This window comes from Ovis aries, chromosome 5 (genome assembly GCF_016772045.2).
Source record: "Ovis aries strain OAR_USU_Benz2616 breed Rambouillet chromosome 5, ARS-UI_Ramb_v3.0, whole genome shotgun sequence".
NCBI classification, from domain to species: domain Eukaryota; kingdom Metazoa; phylum Chordata; class Mammalia; order Artiodactyla; family Bovidae; genus Ovis; species Ovis aries.
The window spans coordinates 61679817-61701069 of record NC_056058.1 but is presented as its reverse complement, the minus strand read 5'-3'; the positions used below and the strand labels follow the sequence as shown (position 1 = coordinate 61701069).

General features: G+C 40.3%; 1 long non-coding RNA gene across 1 annotated transcript in view; it reads left to right on the top strand.

Annotated features, from left to right (window-relative positions):
• Positions 1 to 9920, top strand: part of LOC121819660 (uncharacterized) — a 499391-nt gene extending 489471 nt beyond the window's left edge. The window contains exon 5 of the long non-coding RNA XR_006059999.2: positions 9822 to 9920. This is a non-coding gene — a long non-coding RNA (uncharacterized LOC121819660). The remainder of the gene's footprint in view (positions 1 to 9821) is intronic.
• Positions 9921 to 21253: the final 11333 nt, after the last annotated feature.

The following is a 21253-nucleotide window of genomic DNA, read 5'->3' as shown; positions in this document are numbered from 1 at the left end:
CAAAACAATTTGCAATAAATTTTAAATGACTGAAATCATAAAAAGTATGTTTTCCAAGCACAATGGAATGAAATTGGGAATCAATAACAGAAGCAAATTTGGTACATTTATAAATATGAATAAATAAAGCAACACACTCATAAATAACCAATGAGCCAAGGAAGAAATCACAAGGGAAATTTGAAAACATTTCAAGATGAATGTAAACAAAGTAACAACACACAAAATTTAAAGATGGAGCTAAAGTAATACTTACAAAGAAATTTATAGCTCTAAGTGACTCAATTAAAAAAGAAAGACGTTTCTCTGATGAAGAAAATAGATATACAAATGACCAATAAACTGTGAAAAATGCTCATAATCATCAAGGAATTCAAAGCAAAATGACAATGAGATATAACTTCACAACCACTAGGATGGATACAATATTTGAAAAGTATTTGGAAGACTATGGAGAAATTAGAACATCATACATTGCTAGTGAGAAAGTAAAATGATAGAGCTACTTTGTAGAACATTTTGCAAGTTCCTCAGTGCAAATGAAAACAAAAGTCCATACAAAATCTATTACTTGAATGTTCATAGAAACATTAATAAATGGTGAAAAGAATATGGTATATTGATATGATGGACTGTTATTCAGCCACATAAAATATTGAAGTGTTGCCCCATACTACCACATAGATAAATCTTGGAAAATTCTAAGTAAATGAAGCCAGAATTATAAGCCATTCATTTTATTATTTAATTTTACACAAACGTGCCAAATAAGCAAATCCACAGGGACAAAGTAGATTAGTGGCTTCTAGGAGCAGGAATGGGGAATGACCACTGAGTATGGAAATTTCTTTTGGGGTGATAAAAACATTCTAGAATTAGATAATGGTGTTATATGTACAACTGTACTATAAAAGCCATTGGATCGTATATTTTCAAGGGGTAAACTTTATGTCAACAAAGTGAAAATTAGGGCAGAAATATACATATTAATCCTGACTGGGAAAATGATAAAAGACTTCATGAGTAGTGTGCAGCATCTGCATTGGAGCAAGATCATGAATGCTCTGCAAATAGGGAAACACTGTCCTGAGAATAGAGGGAAGGCAGCATGACTAATTAATGCCTTTCTCTTTGATTACAGGATAGTATTCTGGAATGACATTAGAGTATTATACGTGGCTAGATTTGAGAGCAGCAACACTAGACCTCTGTGTATATAGCAGATCGGCTCTTACGACTGCTGGCTGAAATCAAATCATGGAAGATGTAAGGTGTGCTCCTTAAGGATCTCTAATTCTGCTTTTATTACTCTTGATTCTGCACATCTCAGATTGTCCCATTGGGAGTTTTCCAGGTAAACAGTAAAGGAATCCAAATCCAGATTTCTCTCAAAGCCACAGAATGCAGGTCATGTCCTGCTCTACATAATTGTGGGGTTAGGTCTGTATTTCACATTTCAAAATAGCTTTTTGGGGCTGAATGTAGGTGACTCTGGTCCAAGCCACATTCCCAAGAACTAGAAAGAAATCCAGAGTTAACAGAAGAGCACATCTCCCCAAAGAGGATTCAAATTGTTTGGTTTATAGTTTAGAGAAACAAAATATTTTTCTACCTATAACAAGAATTTTTTAGCTTTATTGGCTGCTTAAAAGCAGAGGGTTTGCCTGTACCTAGGGAAAAAGAGAGATTAGGGCAAGAGAAATAGGAACCCAGGGTATATCGGGTTTTGCTTTTAGCTTTTACATATAATGGTAAATAATATACACATGTGAATGTTATACTGGAGTAGGAAATAGCAACCCACTCCAGTATTCTTGCCTGGAAAATTCCATGGACAGAGGAGCCCAGTGGGCTACAGTACACAAAGGGTCAGACACAACTGAGCAACAGAGCATATAAAGGTTATATATAAAGGTTAATACCAAAAGAATATCCATATAAATCCAAAGAATAGAAATAAGTCAAGAAATACAACCTGTATGTGTGGTCATACCACAGCAACTCAAAGAGGAAAGGATAATCTTTTCAACAAATGGTGCTGGAACAATTAGATATATCCATACACAGACAATGAACAAAAACCCTTAATTCACACTATATGCAGAACTTAACTTGAGATGCATCATAAGCCTAAATGTGAGAGCTACAAATACGTAACTTCTAAAAGAATATAAAAGAGAAAGCCCTTGTGACGTTGTATTAGGCAAAGTTTTCTCAGACATGACACCAAAAGCATAGCCTTAAAGAAAAAAAAAAAAAAAGGTTAATCTTATTCAAACTTAGCTCTTTCGCTCTTTAAAATATACCATTAAGTAAATGAAAAGAAAAACTACAAAGTAGAAGAATAACCACAGACTATTTACCAATTGTGTGTATGATCAGTCATGTTCAACTCTTTGTGACCCTATGAACAGCAGCACATCAGACTCTTCTGCCCATGGAATTTTCTTAAAAGCTTTTGCTCACTAAAGGAAACTACAAACAAGGTGAAGAAAACCCTCAGAATGGGAGAAAATAATAGCAAATGAAACAACTGATAATGGATTAACCTCCAAAACATACAAGCAGCTCAATACCAGAAAAACAAACCCAATCAAAACGTAGGCAGAAGACCTAAACAGACATTTCTCTAAGAAGACATACAGAAAGTGAAAGAAAGAAAGTGAAGTCGCTCAGTCATGTCCAACTCTTTGCAACCCCATGGACACCAGGCCCCTCCGTCCATGGGATTTTCTAGGCAAGAGTACTGGAGTGGGTTGCCTTTTCCTTCTACAGGGAACTTCCCGACCCAGGGATCAAACCCGGGTCTCCTGCATTGAAGACAGACGCTTTACCGTCTGAGCCACCAAGATGGTTAATAAATACATAAAAAGATGCTCAACATTGCTTGTTATTAGAGAAGTGAACATCAAAACTACACTGAGGTATCACCTAACACCAGTCAGAATGGCCATCATCAAAGATCTACAAACAAGAAAAGCTGGAGAGGGTATGGAGAAAAGGGAACCCTCCTACACTGTTGGGGGGAATCTAAATTGATACAGCCTCTATGGAGAACAGTATGGAGATTCCTTAAAAAAAAAAAAAAAAACTAGGCATAAATCTACCTTATGACCCAACAATCCCACTACTGGGCTTATACTCTGAGGAAAACATAACTGAAAAAGACACCTGTACCCCCATGTTCATCACAGCACTATTTACAGTAGTGAGGACTGGAAAGCAACCTAGATGTCCATCAACAGATGAAAGGATAAAGCAGCTGTGGTACATATATACAGTGGCATATTACTCAGCCACAATGCATTTGCATTTGAGTCAGTCCTAATGAGGTGGATGAACCTAGAGCCTATTATACAGAATGAAGTCAGAAAGAGAAAAAAAATGTCATACACTAATGAAAATACATGGAATCTAGAAAGATGGTACTGATGAACCTATTTGCAGGGCAGCAGTGGAGACGCAGACATAAATAACAAGCTTGTGAACACAGTGGAGGAAGGAAAGGGTGGAAGAACTTGAAAGAGTAGCACTGAAACATACACATGACCACATGTATAATTAGATAGCCAGTGGGGATTTGCTGTATGACACAGGGTGCTCAGATCCAGTGCTCTCTGACAGCCTGGAGGGGTGGGGAGGGGTAGGAGGGAGGTTCAAGAGGGAGGGGACATATGTATACTTATGGCTGATTCATGCTGATGTATGGTATGTACATCACATTTGTATAATACTGTAAAGCAATTATCCTCCTATTAAAAATAAACTAAAAGAAGACTGGAGTGGGTTATTTCCTACTCCCAGGGATCTTTCCAATCCAGCGATCAAACTGGTGCCTCTTGTATTTCCTGCATTGGTAGGCAGATTCTTTACCACTAGTGGCACCTGGGAAACCCAATTACAAATCTAATAAATGACTACTGTCCAGAATATATAAAGAATTCTTACAACTGAAAGATAATTTTTTTAATAGCTATATTTTTATTTGAGAATCTTTAGTAATAAGAACTGTATAATTTGAACTGTGGTGCTGGAGAAGACTCGTGAGTGTCCCTTGAATAGCAAGTACATCAAACCAGTTAATTCTAAAGGAAACCAACCCTGAATATTCACTGGAAGGACTGATGCTGAAGCTCCAATACACTGGCCACTTGATGCGAAGAGCTGACTCATTTGAAAAGACCCTGATGCAGCAAGAAGATTGAGGGCAGGAGGAGAAGGGGCTGACAGAGGATGAGATGGTTGAATGGCATCATTGACTCAATGGATAAGAGTTTGAACAGAACTCCAGGACATAGTGAAGGATAGGGAAGCCTGGTGTGCCGCACTTCATGAGGTCACAAAGAGCTGGACACAACTGAGCAAATGAATAACAAAAATGTATTAAGACAAAATAAATCTTACCAGCTCATCCTCCAAACCTTAGGTTTTTTCATATGCCAGAGAGATAGAGAATCAATTTTGAGTAGATTTTGTTTCTAAGGAAAATCCAGGCTTTTCCTACATTATTAAGACATATATTTTGCATTTGTTAAGGGTACCTTAACTTCCCTGGTGGCTCAGATGGTAAAGCGTCTGCCTACAACGCAGGAGACCTGGGTTCGATCCCTGGGTTGGTAAGATCTCCTGGAGAAGGAAATGGCAACCCACTCCAGTATTCTTGCCTGGAAAATCCCACGGATGGAGGAACCTGGTAGGCTACAGTCCATGGGGTTGCAAAGAGTCGGACACGACTGAATGACTTACCTTACCTTACCTTAAGGGTATCTATTCAGAATTTTCCTCCTCTTGGAATACTGTCAAATTAATATGAGTATCTTTTCCACCATGACATTTTAGAAATCTTAGTCCTGTACAGCATGTTACAATGTTCTCGTCCTCCATAACCTCAGTGAAGCTAGGGCCAGGGGTAGCAGCAGTCATTGGGGATGATAAAAAGAAATCCAGACTGTTTTGCCATGGTGAGTCCCAGCTAGGTGCTGTCTGTGGGTCTGGACATGTCACACAATTCCCATACTGCTGCATTTACCCCCAAAACTGGAAGTCCTATATCTAACTTTACCTTAGTCATCAGTGTTGTGAAGGTCAAATGAGATGAATGAAGCTTTTCAAGATGCTTTCCCATGTATTCAGTGTCATCCAAGGCCACATCTTAGTGTTATTAACAACAGCAAGTACATAAGTTAGAAAATTTAACTTGCTTTCAGTTGTGCAGCTTTTAAAATTGAGGTTATAATGAGTTCCTTGAAAAGTGCCTTATCTGCAAATATTACATTTCTCCATTTAGTATAGGAATGGGTTCTCTAATGATCTGCATACCAAGCTTGAATTTGATATGATCCCAATGGCAGTATACTTCTGTTGAAGGAGACTGGCTGTAAATGTGGGAGTCTTCAACATCATTTCCACCTCCACCACACCTAAGATGGACAACACGTAGCATGGCCATTGATGACACTCCCCAGGCTGAGATGGCAGTTATGGACAGAGGATGGGAAGAGCATTTTCCTATAGAACTTGACTAGAAGCTTTGGAGGTTAAGGAGTTACTGGTTTGAGGCCCAGGTCCTGCTCGTGGAAGATTCTGACATGCCTTTCTAGGGTATAAAGTCCTCTCTGAGAATGAAAAAAGTAATAGAAGGATGGAAACAGCTAACACTTATCAACTACTATAAAGAAGACATTGCACTAAGCACTCTGTTTATATTTGCTCCTAATTAGTCTTTTACATAGAAACTAAAGAGATTTGGGAAGTAAAGTAAATTAGATTACATCATACCAGTGCTTATAAAATCCTTTCATGGATCGCCTTTCCATATAAAGCAAAATCTCCCTAAATCTTGCCCTGTCTGAAAGATCAGATCGTGTGTGGTCTGTCTCTACCTGTCTTTCTGACCTAGCATGTGCCCCTCTTCCTATGGCTCATTCACTCCAGCCACAATGGCTCAGGCATGCATGCATCCTAAGTTGCTTCAGTTGTGTCTGATTCTTTCAGATCCCATGGACTGTAGACTGCCAGGCTCCTCTGTCCATGGGATTTTCCAGGCAAGGATACGGAGTGGGTTGCCATTTCCTACTCCAGGGGATCTTCCTGACCCAGGAATTGAACAGGCATCTCTTACGTCTCCTGCATTGGCAGGCAGGTTCTGTACCACTAGCGCCATCTGAGAAGTCCCTACCCCGGCTCACAGCTTTTGCCTTTGCTCTTTCTTTTCCCAGGAGAGTCCTCACTCTTGATGACCATGGAGTGGGCTCCTTTAGCTCCTAGCTCAATGCCATCTCTACAGAAAGGCCTTTCCTGACCGTCCCCTCTTGAAATAGACTCAAAGGGATTAATTCACCTGACACACATGAGCAAAGCAATAATTTGCCTCTAAGACCTTCCAAAGCGAGGGTCAAAAAAAGCTATTGCTGAAAGAAGGAAAGTAGAGATTTGTCTTTATCTTAAGAAAACAATTAAAACAAAATCTCTCATATTCCAAGTTGAAACAAAAATTCTTCTTGCCTGTGGGTTGGGTTTTTCTTTTTAGTCCAGAAAGAACTAAAATCAATAGAATTAAATAAGGCCACATTTCAGAATGACAGAGAAGGAGAAAGTTATAAAGGAGATGAAAGTGAAGGAAATTTCAGATCTTCTATCTCCCTTTAGGATAGCTTCACTGTTTCTCCTCATCAAAGTAATTGTTGGTCTAATGCCAGATCTTTCCATCAGAAAGGCCCAATAAGACATTGGAAATTGAATAAACACACTGCCTAATGACAAGTGATAGAGGCAAAAGGTGAAATTTCTATTTAGAAATAGCTATTCCTTGTTGAAATTTCCCAAGGGCAAAGGGTCACCCAGTTGAGATAATTGCTAATTAAGATTGGACAGTCCAGGCAAGAAGCCAGACCAGTACCCCAATGTCACAATGGGTCAGCCATTGATTAGATTTCTGGCTCTTGATTAAATGTCACCAAATAATTAACTGATTAATCCTCAGGCCTTTCTGAAAGAGACCCTAGTTCAGCATACTAAGCTATAGCCCAGTAATTCTTGTTCAATTCTTCTCTTGTGCATAGAATTCTTTTGAAAAAAAAAAAATGTGAATCACTCTATTCTGCTTTCTTCCTAGTAGCCTTGTTCAGCTTCTCTTTCACTTTGTAATGACTAATAAGTGTACTCCCTTCTTCTCTAAAGGTATGGCTTGGTTAATTTAATATTCCCCTCTGTATCCTTACCTATCTATACAAATCATCAGGTAAGAATGCATAGGACCAAGAAAGCATAATGCAAATTGTAAGTGCCTATATCTTGACTAATTTGGGAGGCAGTAAGCAAACTCCAGGAGATAGTGGAAGCCTGGCACAGTGCAGTCCATGGGGTCACAAAAAGTCAGACATGACTTAGCGTCTAAACGACAACAAAGTCAAATGCCTGGGTTCATACTCAGCTCCAATTTCACCTTGGTGAAGGTACGTCTCTAAATTTCAGGCTTGGTTCTATAGCAGGAGGAAAATAATACTGTTTATCTCAAAGGGTTATTGAAAATTAAATAATATTATGTAAAAAGCAGTTGAACATATACTGAATTGCTTATAAACATTTATAGAATGAGGCTAATAAAGAACTAGTAGAAATATCAGACTGCAAACATAGCCCTCTTACCATATCGGGCTTTCCCAGGGGAGTGACTAGGAATATCCCTGTTCTCTTAGACAGAGTTCAGAGAAAGCAGAGGTAAATCCTGCTAGCTCATAATAGACTAAATCTGATAATAAATCCCATTATTGTCCTGGAAAATGTGACTTTTTATCAAATGATGAGAGAATTATACCAATTGCTAAGTATTGTGTGTATATTTTCTTATGTTCCAGTCACTATGCTGAGCACTTTATACCTGTGAGATCATGTAATCCTCCTAAAACCCAGTGAAGTCAGTATTAAGAATGGCAGAGTCAGCAGGCAAATTCCGAGACCACTGCCATGTGACTCCAGAGTGAGGCACTGTAAGCCCTCCCTTGCATGCTCTGAATTCCCATCTAGTCAGTTCCTGTACTTGTTCACTGAATGTCATCTTGAATCTTTTCAAAAACATCACTCCAGCAATTTGATCCATTCTCTAATACATCATCAAGAAATGTATTCCCTCACTATTTGATTTTTTCCATCAAATCATATTGGATTGGCCAAAAAGTCATTTGGGTTATCTTATGGAAAACCCAAATGACTTTATAGCCACCTCACTACATATGCCATCATCTTTCCCATCGTACAAACCAAAATGACAACAAAACAACTTCATCCTACCTTCTTCTCTAGCTGCCTCCCCACTGCTCTGCTTCTCTTCCCAGCATAGCTCCTGGAAGGATTTCTGTATCACTCACTTTTTCCAAAGTTCCTCTTCCAGTATTTTCTTGAATCAACTCCCATTTGACTTTCACCTTCTCTCTTTTAAGATTGGGCTTCCCAGGTGGCACAGTGGTCAAGAATCCTCTTGCTGATTCACAAGATATGAGCTATTAAGATCACCATTGCTCTATACATATTGCTAAATCCAGTGATCTATTTTCCTTTCTCATGTTTCTTGACCTATCAGTAGTATTGCTCCTCTTTAGTACATTTACTCACTTTGTTTCCAGGATACCGCGCTGTCCTGGTTTTGCTTCTACCCTTTCCATCTTAATCCCTGTGCCGCTTCAAGATACTGGAGCAATCCACGCCTCCATCCATGGTCCTCTTTTCTTCTCTGTCTGTACATATTCCCCTGTTCAGTCAGTTCAGTCACTCAGTCATGTCTAACTCTTTGCGACCATGAACTGCAGCATGCCAGGCCTCCCTGTCCATTACCAACTCCCGGAGTTTACTCAAACTCACGTCCATCAAATCGGTGATGCCATCCAGCCATCTTATCCTCTGTCTTTCCTTTCTTCTCCTGCTCCCAATCCCTCCCAGCATCAGAGTCTTTTCCAACAAGTCAACTCTTTGCATGAGGTGGCCAAAGTATTGGAGTTTCAGCTTTAGCATCAGTCCTTCCAATGAACACCCAGGACTGATCCCCTTTAGAATGGACTGGTTGAATCTCCTTGCAGTCCAAGGGACTCTCAAGAGTCTTCTCCAACACCACAGTTCACAAGCATCAATTCTTTGGTGCTCAGCTTCCTTCACAGTCCAACTCTCACATCCATACATGACCACTGAAAAAACCATAGCCTTGACTAGATGGACCTTTGTTGGCAAAGTAATGTCTCTGCTTTTTAATGTTATCCAGGTTGGTCACAACTTTCCTTCCAAGAGTAAGTGTCTTTTAATTTCATGGCTGCAATCACCATCTGCAGTGATTTAATCTCATCTTTTTGTAGTATGTAAATACAACCTAAATGTTGATGACTACTTACTAAAGGTGAAGTATCTGCTGTCTAGAACTCTCTCCAAACTGTAAATTTGTTTAAATAACTATAGGCTTCCCAGGTGGCACAGTGGTAATCTGTCTACCAGTGCAAGAGACCCCAGGGATGCGGGTTTGATCCCTGGATCAGGAAGATCCCCTGGAGTAGGACATGACAACCCAATATTATTGCATGGAAAATTCCATGAACAGAAGAGTCTGGTGTGCTGCAGTCCATGGGGTAGCAGAGAGTCTGACATGACTGAGCACATGAACATACATACACACATAGCTCTTAAAATGTGTGCAAATTATCTTGCATTGTTTCTTCTTTCCTCTTAGAATACTTTAGAGTCGTTATTTGTGCACCCCACATCCAAAGCAGGGCAGATTTCTTACACAACCAATATATTATGCTATAAATGTCTATATAGAAATTCTCTATTCTCTATAGTTTTCAAGCTTGTGTGGAGATCATTAATGAAGCAATAAGCTAAGGAAATCCTGGCCTAGTGAAGAGAGAACCTGTGATTTCAACAAGGACAATACTTTTGATTAAGGTACCATTAAAATTCAAGTGTCTATTTGTACCAGAAGTTTTATACCACCATGCTCTTCTTTTGTTGTTGTTAGCCCTTTTATATCAATGGCTCCTTGATATCTATTATGGATGTTGAAAGACTGCAAAGAATGCTTCACAGAAACAAATTTTTACTATTCACAGCAAATGTCCTATTAGTACTGGAATATTTCTGTCATCCTTGCATTATAACTGTGCCATACTGTTTTAATGAGTATTTCATTCATTTAATAGTTCTTAACGTTTCTCTTCTTTCCAAGAAGATAACGATAACCTTCATCCCAAAACTCCAGTTTATGAAATTAGAGTAGCCTCAATTTACTCATATATAAAGTGGTGATATAAACTCCGAATTTCAATGGGCAAAATAAAGACTGATTCAGAAAATATGGTATTAGTTACTAAAGTGTTATCAAAATGAAAAAAATTGCTTATGTTTATATGTATGAAATCCCATTTTTCACAGGGAACAATGTCCAACATGTGGCCCAAATTCAGAACAGTATTTGTAGCATTTTAACTATAAGCGGACAGTTCAGTTGCCTAATTTCATAGCACAGCTAAAACCTACGCTCTTAAATCTCAATTTACATCAAGAGTGTTCATTTCCTGAAAACAATCTCTTTACTTAACGTAGTGTATAGTTCTTCCACAATTAAAGAGATGGTTCTATTTCCTTCTTATAGCTTCATTAAATCTCCCCTTAAAGTTTTAAGAAACCGAAAATGAGAATTGTCTTGTCTAAAAAGACTGAAGATAAATTTCTCATGCTTCTTATAACACACTCCCCTTCTCTTTCTCCTGTAAGTTCATGTGCCTTGAAAACCGAGGTCTAAGAATGAATGTCAAGACAACTGCTATAGTTATTTTAACCTCTTGATGATGAAGGTTTAAGTATTATATTAAAGTTATTTTGTAGAAGTTGGTAACCAGTTTCTTTTTAGGCATGAGACCAAAGAAAAAACCAAATGGATAGACACAAACTACTACTGGAATGTGGAGATTATGAGAAAATGCAAATTATTTACTTAAGAGGTTCTATGGGAATTACAACCTACCCTTATTAATATACAATTTGGACCTCTTCTTGAATACTTACTGGGGGCCTGGCATTGCACCCAGAACTTCTTATATAACTTTTAAAATCTTCTCAACAATCATTTTGGTAATGGGGTAGGTCTTAGTTTTATGCCCAATTTACATAATAGCTAAGGGAGCTTACGTACCTGGCCCAAGCTAACAAATTTCAAATGGTTTTCACAGTGCAAAAGTATTCTCCATTGAGATAATCAAGTACTGTTCTGTCTGGGGATTCAAAACACATGAAACTCATCTCTGGACAAACTAATAGAAAGAGACATGTATCTTTAATATAAGGTGCAAACAAGTGTATGCCTAGGAGACAAGAAGTTGTGACCTGGCAGGAGTGGAATGATATTTGAAGAAAATGTGGCATGCAACAGATACTGTGAGAACTGTGAGATGTAGGATTGCGATTAAGTGAGTGTGCGGTTTTTTCAGTGCCATCCTCTAAGGAGGACACTATTGCCGTAGAGGAGGCAATAAGAGAAAACTTGCAAGAGAGAAAAACGATCTTAAAGCTTGGTCCCATGGAGAATATTTCAACAACCTCAGGTATTTAACTGGAAAGAAAAGATTCTAGTGCTTATGGTATCAAATGAAGAGACCGTCTTGCTGAGAAAAGATTCATCATGTACCTTATGAGAGTAAGAATTGAATTTCTAGAAGTGGCAAGAAGTCAGAGACGTCTTTCTTACATTGAATTTAAATAGAACAGTGAGCTATCCAAGTTCAGATGAGAATAAACAGCTTTGAATGGTAACAGGATTCCTACTCTGAGGTATGAAAGCAGAAACAGGAGGGCTAGTGTAGGGAAAAGTCAAGCACTGGGTTTGGAATAGACGAGATTACTCTTAAAGCTCTCCCAAGAGAATATTCACGATCTTTGATACAGTTTCTTCTGCTTTTGATTGTGATAACAGAGTCTTTAAGAACTATCTAGCTTTCAAGGATTCTTATCGCAAAGGTGGAAAGTCAGTCATTAGCTGAGAAGCCTGTGGGCATTACACATGTTGCTCTCAATTTAAGGTTAACAACTTCATTGCTTTTCTTGTTCACTGTTTCTCTCAGAATGCCAAGGACACTGCATCAATTTCTAAGTTATTTGTCAAAGTAAATTTACTAAGCTTTTCCTTTCCAAATAAAAAAATATTTTGTTAGCTATAGATATAAGAAGGGTCACAACTAACTTCTATAAGATTTTTCATGACTAGGTTTTGATGTAACTTGACTACAGGTTCAGCAACAAGGTTAAACTAAACAATCCTAAGTCTTTCACAAATGATAAATTTTCCAGCCTTTGAGACTTAAACCATTGTGTTCTTCATTATATAGTCATGGAAACTGTGGCTTCAAGAAGTAAAATATCTCGTCCAATGTCTCACAGGAAGTCAGGTGGCACAATTGTGTGCCCACCTCAGATCTGAGTGACTTGACTTTCTAACCAGGCTATGAGCAGAGGTCAACCAAGCTGGGAACCCACCTGTCTGCCAGTTGACAATGACCACACCACAGCAGAAGGCATGTGACTATTTGCATTAACTTGGCAAAAACTCAGGAACCAGGGGAAAAAACAACAACAACAACAACAAAAGTACTGCCTGTTGCCTTGAAAAATAACTGCCTTAGAAGGTATGGCCAGATGGCCTCAGTGCCTTAGAGTTTAGCTTGAAGGAAAGCATTGGTGTGATGGATATTCCCTTTGTAGAGGACTGTGAAGCACACATCTACCCATACAACTAATCTTAGAGGGGTTTGGGGGATGGTATGTGTGTTCAGTTGTCTGACTCTTTGCTACCTGCCAGGAGCCAGCGTGAGGAACTCCGCCCATGGCAAAGGTCATGAGGAAGGAGGCTTGGCATACGCAAAGGCATGATCAAGCCTCAGGAAAACCCCTGTCCCCGAGCATCTAACCCCAAAACCAGAGTCTGTTTTATACTCTCACCTACACCTCTGACTTTACGGGGGGCTCTCCCCCATAACCATTTCTCTCGGAGAAGGAGTTAACTTGCAGCTCCAAGTCAATAAAAATTCCTGGGCGTGACAAGAGTGTTTTAGCTTATGGACTCCTCTGAAGGTTATCTAGCCCACCTGTATAGGTTCATCCGGCCACATGTGATTGTTTACAGCCTCCCAATCTGAGAGGCACGAGATGTTTTAGACTTACTAAAGGCAAATTCTTTCGGGGAGTTGGAAATTATTAGTATAGTGGGTTGGTTAGGAATTACATTGGTGAAGGGTTTTTCATTTGTTGTGTCAATAATTGCTGCTAATTCCCTGCTCTGGGTGGGACAAGGATGTCTCAGGTCAAACCTCTCTGCTGACAGACTAGCTTGTGTGACAGGATTATCCATACTGCTGCCACACATGATTGTTTACTACCTCTCAACCATAAACAGCACAGAGAGTTTTGGAGTATTTTGAGAGTCTTAATTAGCATAGGGCTTTTTCTTCTTGTTGAGTCAATGATTGCCGCCAGGCCTCCATATCTTTAGGCACCTGGGAATATATTAATCAATATATTTGGACTATAGAAAAGGAAATATGGTAGTTTTTGATGTTAGCAATACTAGGCTTTTTGAGTTAATGGATTTTCTCTTTTGTAATAGATTTTCTCTTGTATTATAAATCACTGTGTCCTTGTTATGTAAAAATGTAACTTTATCACTATTTTAAGACTAAATAGATCTTAAGGGGAGCATTGGTGAAAGGATTTTCATTTGTTGGGCTGATGTTTGCTGCTAAATCTCCATATTCCCTGCCCTTATAATGAATATAACTAACATATAGGAGAAATAAGTATTAACCTTTAAGATTAATCATGTTAACCTTGGGTTAAATAAATTCCTTTCTTGATTGTAACTCACTACACCCTCACCCTATAGGAATGTAACTTTATTTGGAGGGTGGTGCCTGGTTTAAGAAAAAACACCCTTGGAAAACATAAGTTTTTTAGTTATCAGAGAGAAAGGATCATAAAATCCCTAAGACCTTTTTATGTGAAGCACCTGATTTTGATAAAGGTTAGGACTGCTGACCCCCCCCCTCCCCCGTGACTCTGTAGTCATCCCTATGTGTAACAAAAGGTATATAAGCAAACCTAAAAATAAAGAAAATGGATCAGTTTCCAGAAAGACTGATTCCCCCATGTTGCTTCTTTCTTGCTCCCGTTTTTCTGGCTGAATTCCCATCTGGAGCATGGATGCTATTCCACGTAATCCAAGTTATTCAGCCTCTTTTTCTCCACTAATCTTCCTACTACACTATCCGTTTCTAATCTCTCTATATATCTGTAATTAAATATGTATTTTTTCAAAGACGCCGACTCCGTCCCCCCACCTTCGAATCACCCTGGATCCACCGGGGCTGGACCCCAGCAGCTACCCAATGGAATGTAGCTCACCAGGCTCCTCTGCCCACGGAATTCTCCAGGCAAGAATACTGGCATGGGGTGCCATTCCCTTCTCCAGGGGATCCTCCCAACCCAGGAATCAAACCCACATCTCTTGGTCTCCTGCATTGGCAGGTGGGTTCTTTACCACTAGCACCAGCTGGAGGTGCTATGAAACAGAAGCCTCCTCCAGAGCTCCCCTGGGTGGGTCAGCCTGCTCCCTCAGCCACAGGCTTTCAGCAAGGATTGCACTGAGCTCACTCACAGTGGGAATGACAACCTTGTCCACAGCTATGCAAGAAAACATCCTCCACTCTTGGGTCAAAACTTTTGTACTTACATGCATGTTAATAGAGAATGATAATCCTATAGGAAATAAGCCCTTTAATTACTTTTTTTTGCCCTGGAACAGAGCATTTACTATGTGCTACGCACTCCAGTACTCTTGCCTGGCAAATCCCATGGATGAAGGAGCCTGGTAGGCTGCAGTCGGACACGACTGAGCGACTTCACTTTCACTTTTCACTTTCATGCATTGGAGAAGGAAATGGCAACCCACTCCAATGTTGTTGCCTGGAGAATCCCAGGGACAGGGGAGCCTGGTGGGCTGCCGTCTCTGGGGTTGCACAGAGTCGGACACGACTGAAGCTACTTAGCAGCAGCATCATGTTAATATATTAACTTACCCTATTCCTTTGCTATCAAAGTAGGTCATATACCAATGCACCACTATCTGAGTGACTTCTTACTCTCATTATACCATCTTATTTCTTTCCTGATTATTATTTTAATGAAAAATTGTTTCCACTTCAATCAGCGCCCCTCCCACACCTTCCCTTCTCAGCTGTCCCTCTCACAGGGCAGGCTTCCGTTTTCTCTAACTTTCCTTATAACTTCACAATTCAATCACACTTATTCCTTCCTATGGAATTTTGGAAGATCTGTATTTACAGAGTGCTTCCTCAACCCAAACCACTGGAGAAACTTTTTTTTTTTTTTTTTCAGAACAAGTCTGAAAAAGCCAAAGGGTTAAAAAAGGAAATTATGATTTAACTTAAAAAAAGAGTCACACCAATGAGAAAATAAACTGTATATGTTTTGTTTTCTTTTTGAAATCCCAGAGTTCAGACAGAAATATCAGACAACTGTAACCTGCTTCTCTTGTGTATACAATTGTATATTCATACCGCCTGAGGTCATTTTCATACTATGGGGTCAGAAAGAAAATACTGAGTCATATGGCGGTTAGGTGTGAACAGTGGTGGGCAGGCAAGTACTTCTGTCCCTAAGTCCCTCAGAGCTTGGCTGGAGAAAAGGCAACAAAAACAAAGAAAGATGACAGTTTCTACACTCTGACAGACCTGGGCTATATTATTAATATCCACTCAAGATTTATTTGCTCTATTGCCTTACATTATCTCATTTCATTCTCAGAACAGTAAGGTCACTACTATGGCTACTGATTTTGAAGAAAAGGAAGCTGAGACACAAGCAGCTGAATGGACTTACCCAACGTGTTAGGGGAAGCCCACACCACCTACCCTGACCAGGCACCAAAGTAACCATTTGCATGAGTTAATTTATAACAGGAGGTTCTGGTAAGGAACACGGAACTAAGAAGCTACCACCCACCAGAAAAGTTTTAGAATAGTCAAAAGGAGACACCACATGTCTGACCACCTCTGAGAATCCTTCTTGCTGGCACATCTTGGCTGAGCAATGTGTGTGCCACCAGGAAGGACCCTGAGTCAGAGTGATTGGCCAAAGACATCGTGGAAACTAATCCCATCACCATAAAACCCAAGACTGGAGCCACCAGGCAGAACAGTTCTCCTAGATTCCCTTACCCTACTGCTCTCCACCTGGGGTTAGGGGGTCTTTCCCAATAAAGTCTCTTGCTTTGTCAGCACGTGTGTCTCCTCAGGCAACTCATTTCCGAGTATTAGACAAGAGTCCACTCTCAGGCCCTGTAAGGAGTCCCTCTTCCTGCAATAAAAGTCTACTTAACCAAAGTTTTTCCTGTACATCTATTGTTGCCAGTTTCTAAATGATGAAGTCTGAGGGAAATTTGACTTACTTTTTTGATTACCGTCCGATAACATATGTAAGGCTATGTATTGTTCATGAAAAAAAAAAAAAAAAAAGCCCAAACCAAAATACTAAGTCCTACTATTCCTCTCAAAAAAAAAAAAAAAAAGACTGACACAAGATCTCTACCATTGTGATGGCTGAAATTCCTCATGTATACAATTATTTATCTAGAATTGCTCACTGAGAGGCAAACACAATAATAGCCATTAATAGCCATTTTAGAATGTCAGAGCAGGGATAAACAATGTTGAGTGGGAAGGGGAAACTGTTGAGACTTCAGACAAGTCTGCCCAGACTTGAACTGTTTGTATTATCCTGCAAGACTAGGGTGGAGGATGAGGCTTTGGTTACCTAGACAGCAAAGGCAAATTGGAAAGGAGTAAAGAGATGAAGACTAGGGATAGACCTAGTACAAAGAAGAGAACTCATAACAGGCCTGTTAGGAGTAACAGGACTGGGTTTGGGTCCCAAATCCTTCCCAGCCTCCTTTAAGTCACTGAGCTGAGTTCTCTTATTTGCGTAAGAGAACTAAATAGTATTGTCTCTCTATGAGTTGTCCTGGGGATCAGATGCACATAAATAAGACACTGATTTACAAACTTTAAAGTACTAAGAAGTTACAAATGGGGGGCCCAGGACCAGTCAGGTTGATGGATGTTTTAAGTTTGGCCTGAAAGATTGGTCCTTCACAAAAGAGAAAAAGATGATGATAGTGATAAAGGAGAATAATTTTAGGCCACGGAATGAACTCCTTTGTTGACCACTGGCTCCACCAGTCCTGGACACCTTATATTTGGCTACTTGACTCTCCTTTCAGTTAGACTGGAAGTGAAACAACAGACTGGTTCCAAATAGGAAAAGGAGTACGTCAAGGCTGTATATTGGCACCCTGCTTACTTAACTTCTATGCACAGTACATCATGAGAAATGCTGGGCTGGAAGAAACACAAGCTGGAATCAAGACTGCCGGGAGAAATGTCAATAACCTCAGATATGCAGATGACACCACCCTTATGGCAGAAAGTGAAGAGGAACTAAAAAGCCTCTTGATGAAATGAATGAGGAGAGTGAAAAAGTTGGCTTAAACCTCAACATTCAGAAAACGAAGATCACGGCATCCGGTCCCATCACTCCATGGCAAATAGATGGGGAACAGTGGAAACAGTGTCAGACTTTATGTTTTTGGGCTCCAAAATCACTGCAGATGGTGATTTCAGCCATGAAATTAAAAGACGCTTACTCCTTGGAAGAAAAGTCATGACCAACCTAGTTAGCATATTCAAAAGCAGAGACATTACTTTGCCGACTAAGGTCCATCTAGTCAAGGCTATGGTTTTTCTAGTGGTCATGTATGGATGTGAGAGTTGGACTGTGAAGAAGGCTGAGCGCCGAAGAATTGATGATTTTGAACTGTCGTGTTGGAGAAGACTCTTGAGAGTCCCTTGGACTGCAAGGAGATGCAACCAGTACATTCTGAAGGAGATCATCCCTGGGATTTCTTTGGAGGGAATGATGCTAAAGCTGAAACTCCAGTACTTTGGCCACCTCATGCGAAGAGTTGACTCACTGGAAAAGACTCTGATGCTGGGAGGGATTTGGGGCAGGAGGAGGAGGGGACGACCGAGGATAAGATGGCTGGATGGCATCACTGACTCGATGGATGTGAGCCTGAGTGAACTTCGGGAGTTGGTGATGGATAGGGAGGCCTGGCGTGCTGTGATTCATGGGGTCGCAAAGAGTCAGACACGACTGAGCAACTGAACTGAACTGAATCGAATCATACTTTATGATCAAGATGGCATACAATGAATTTTACTTGTGTCACCAGTTAATTCAACCTTCTGTAAGATATAATGGAGCAAGTGAAAGTGATAGTCACTCAGTTGTGTCCGACTTTTTGCGATCCCATGGACTGTAGCCAACCAGGCTCCTCTGTCCATGGAATTCTCCAGGAAAGAATACTGGAGTGGGTTGGCATTTCCTTCTCCAGAGGATCTTCCCAACCCAGGGATCAAACCCAGGTCTCCTGCATTGCAGGCAGATTCTTTATCTCTTTAGCCATCAGGGAAGCCCAAGTTGGAGCAAAGGTCTACACTATAGGATGAAGTGGTGACAATTTGGGTAAGAGCATCTCCCAGAAACACTTTCAATGCAGAGGACAAAGAGCAGCAGAACACACAGCGCAATTTTATGAGATCTCTCCTGACACTCTACATCAGCTACCACTCTCCTAGTTCTTCAACTGATGCTGTTGAGGCTGGGAAGGAAGGGGATATAATCATAACACTATCATACCCATTTTTCACAGGTAGTCTTAGCACCCAGGAATTTATAAATTTAACAGATGCTATATAGCATATTAAAAAGCAGAGACATTACTTTGCCAACAGAGGTCCGTCTAGTCAAATTGTGGTTTTTCCATTAGTCATGTATGGAAGGGAGAGTTGTTGGACTGTGAAGAAAGCTGAGCGCCGAAGAATTAATGTTTGTGAACTGTGGTGTTGGAGAAGACTCTTGAGAGTCCCTTGGACTGCAAGGAGATCCAACCAGTCAATCCTAAAGGAAATCGGTCCTGAATATTCATTGGAAGGACTGATGCTGAAGCTGAAGCTCCAGTAGTTTGGCCACCAGATGCAAACAACTGACTCATTCGAAAAGACCCTCATGCTAGGAAAGATTGAAGGCAGGAGGAGAAGGGCATTACAGAGGATGAGATGGTTGGATGGCATCACCAACTCAATGGACATGAGTTTGAGCAAGCTCTGGATGTTGGTGTTGGACAGGGAAGCTTGGTGTGCTGTAGTCCACATGGTCGCAAATAGTCAGACAGGACTGAGTGACTGAACTAAAATGAACTGACACCAGCCAGAGTAACAAGAAAAAACAAAAGCACAAAATATATGAGAGGAAAATGCATTTTGGCATCTAAAAGGACCAATCGTTAAGCAGCAGTAAGAATTTAAAAGCCCATCTCTGAAAGGCCTCAAACAAGGGCCTCTGGAGTGTTCTGGCAGGCCGGTGAAGAGGACAAATTCAGGAATTCCAGTTTACGTAGCAACTGCCCATTCATCCTGAAAATAAATCTACACTGGTTGCTATTTATCAAAGCAGTTATCTTTGATTACTAAATGAATCTGCAGTACCTTGTGTTTGTTCCCGAATTCTTTGATGTCTAGTGTCAACCAGGCGTTTAATAACTGTCAACCAAGATACTGTATTTGAAAGAATATATTCAGTGAAAGATTAAATTAGTCACTGCAGCCAGACCACCAACTATGCAGGAAAATATTCCATGCTAGAAAATAACATTACTGGCATGAGGATAAAAAGAATTTCAAATGAGAGACTTAGGATTTTCCATCCCAAAATGCAAGGTGTGAGTTTTTATCCTCAAGCTAGGATGTGTGTGCCTTAGCCTAGTTTCAAATGCTCCCCTGGCCCAGCCATTGTCTATCAGGCCTTTGAGGCTCATTTCTGCCCAGAAGTTTTCGCTGATTATCCCTACCACATGCATCATTCTTTCATCTCAACTCCTTAAGTCAAAACATTCAGGCCAAAAGGAACAGAAATAACATTGAACTTCAGTCAAAACACTGGAGCTTGAATAATAATTCCCTTCCTCTAGGCCACGTGACCTGGTCTTTCCTGGACCTCAGATCCCTCATCAATAGAATGTAATGTTATGTAAGTGTACGTACTATTAGAGCTTTAACATGTAAAACATGGCCTTGTAATAGTTGTCCTATTGTTTCAGTATGTGCTCTTTGTTAAACTTGATTAGCCCCTTAGCAACAGTCCCCAACATTTTTGGCAACCAGGAACCGGTCTGGTGGGAAAGAATTTTTCCATGGACCTGGAAGGGGGGATGGTTTAAGGATGATTCCAGCGCACTACATATATTATGTACTTTATTTGTATTATTTTTCTATGAGTTCCACCTCAGATCACCAGGCATTAGATTCCAGAGGACTTAGAGGACTATTAGAAGTAGACTTAATATAATGAAATACTATAGCCAACATGTTGTATATATATGTTAGTTGTTCATTCATCTCTGACTTTGTGACTCCATGGACTGTCGGGCATTTCTGTTAATGGGGTTTACCAGGCAATAATACAATTTACCAGGGAAGGTAGCCATTCCCTTCAGGGGAGCTTCCTGACCCATGGATCAAACCAGGGTCTTCTGCATTGCAGGTTGGTCTTCTGCACTGCAGGTTGGTCTTCTGCATTGCAGCCACCAGGGAAGCCCTCAAAACATGTTAGATGTGTTCAAGGTTACAGAAGAAGAGGACAGATGCTAATCATGCAGGGAAAAATGCAAACAGGAGAGTGGTGGTTGTTATGGATTAAATAAGAACAACTGTAGTGACAGGTATGAACTCTGCCCCATGGCAAAAACTGTCTTTAGTCGTGCCATCATCTCACTCCCAGACTGAGCTCAACCAAAAAGTTAATCACGCAAACCTGGAAAGTCAGGAAGCTAAGGGTGAACCAACAGTGGGATAAGTCATCTTCTCTCTGTAGGTCCCATGACACTTTAAGACATATATCTGTCATCAAATGTGGCTTCAGTTCAGTTCACTCACTCAGTTGTATTCGACTCTTTGCAACCCCATGAACCGCAGCATGCCAGGCCTCCCTGTCCATCACCAACTCCCAGAGTTTACCCAAACTCACATCCATCAAGTCGGTGATGCCATCCAATCATCCCATCCTCTATTTTCCCTTTCTCCTCCTGCCC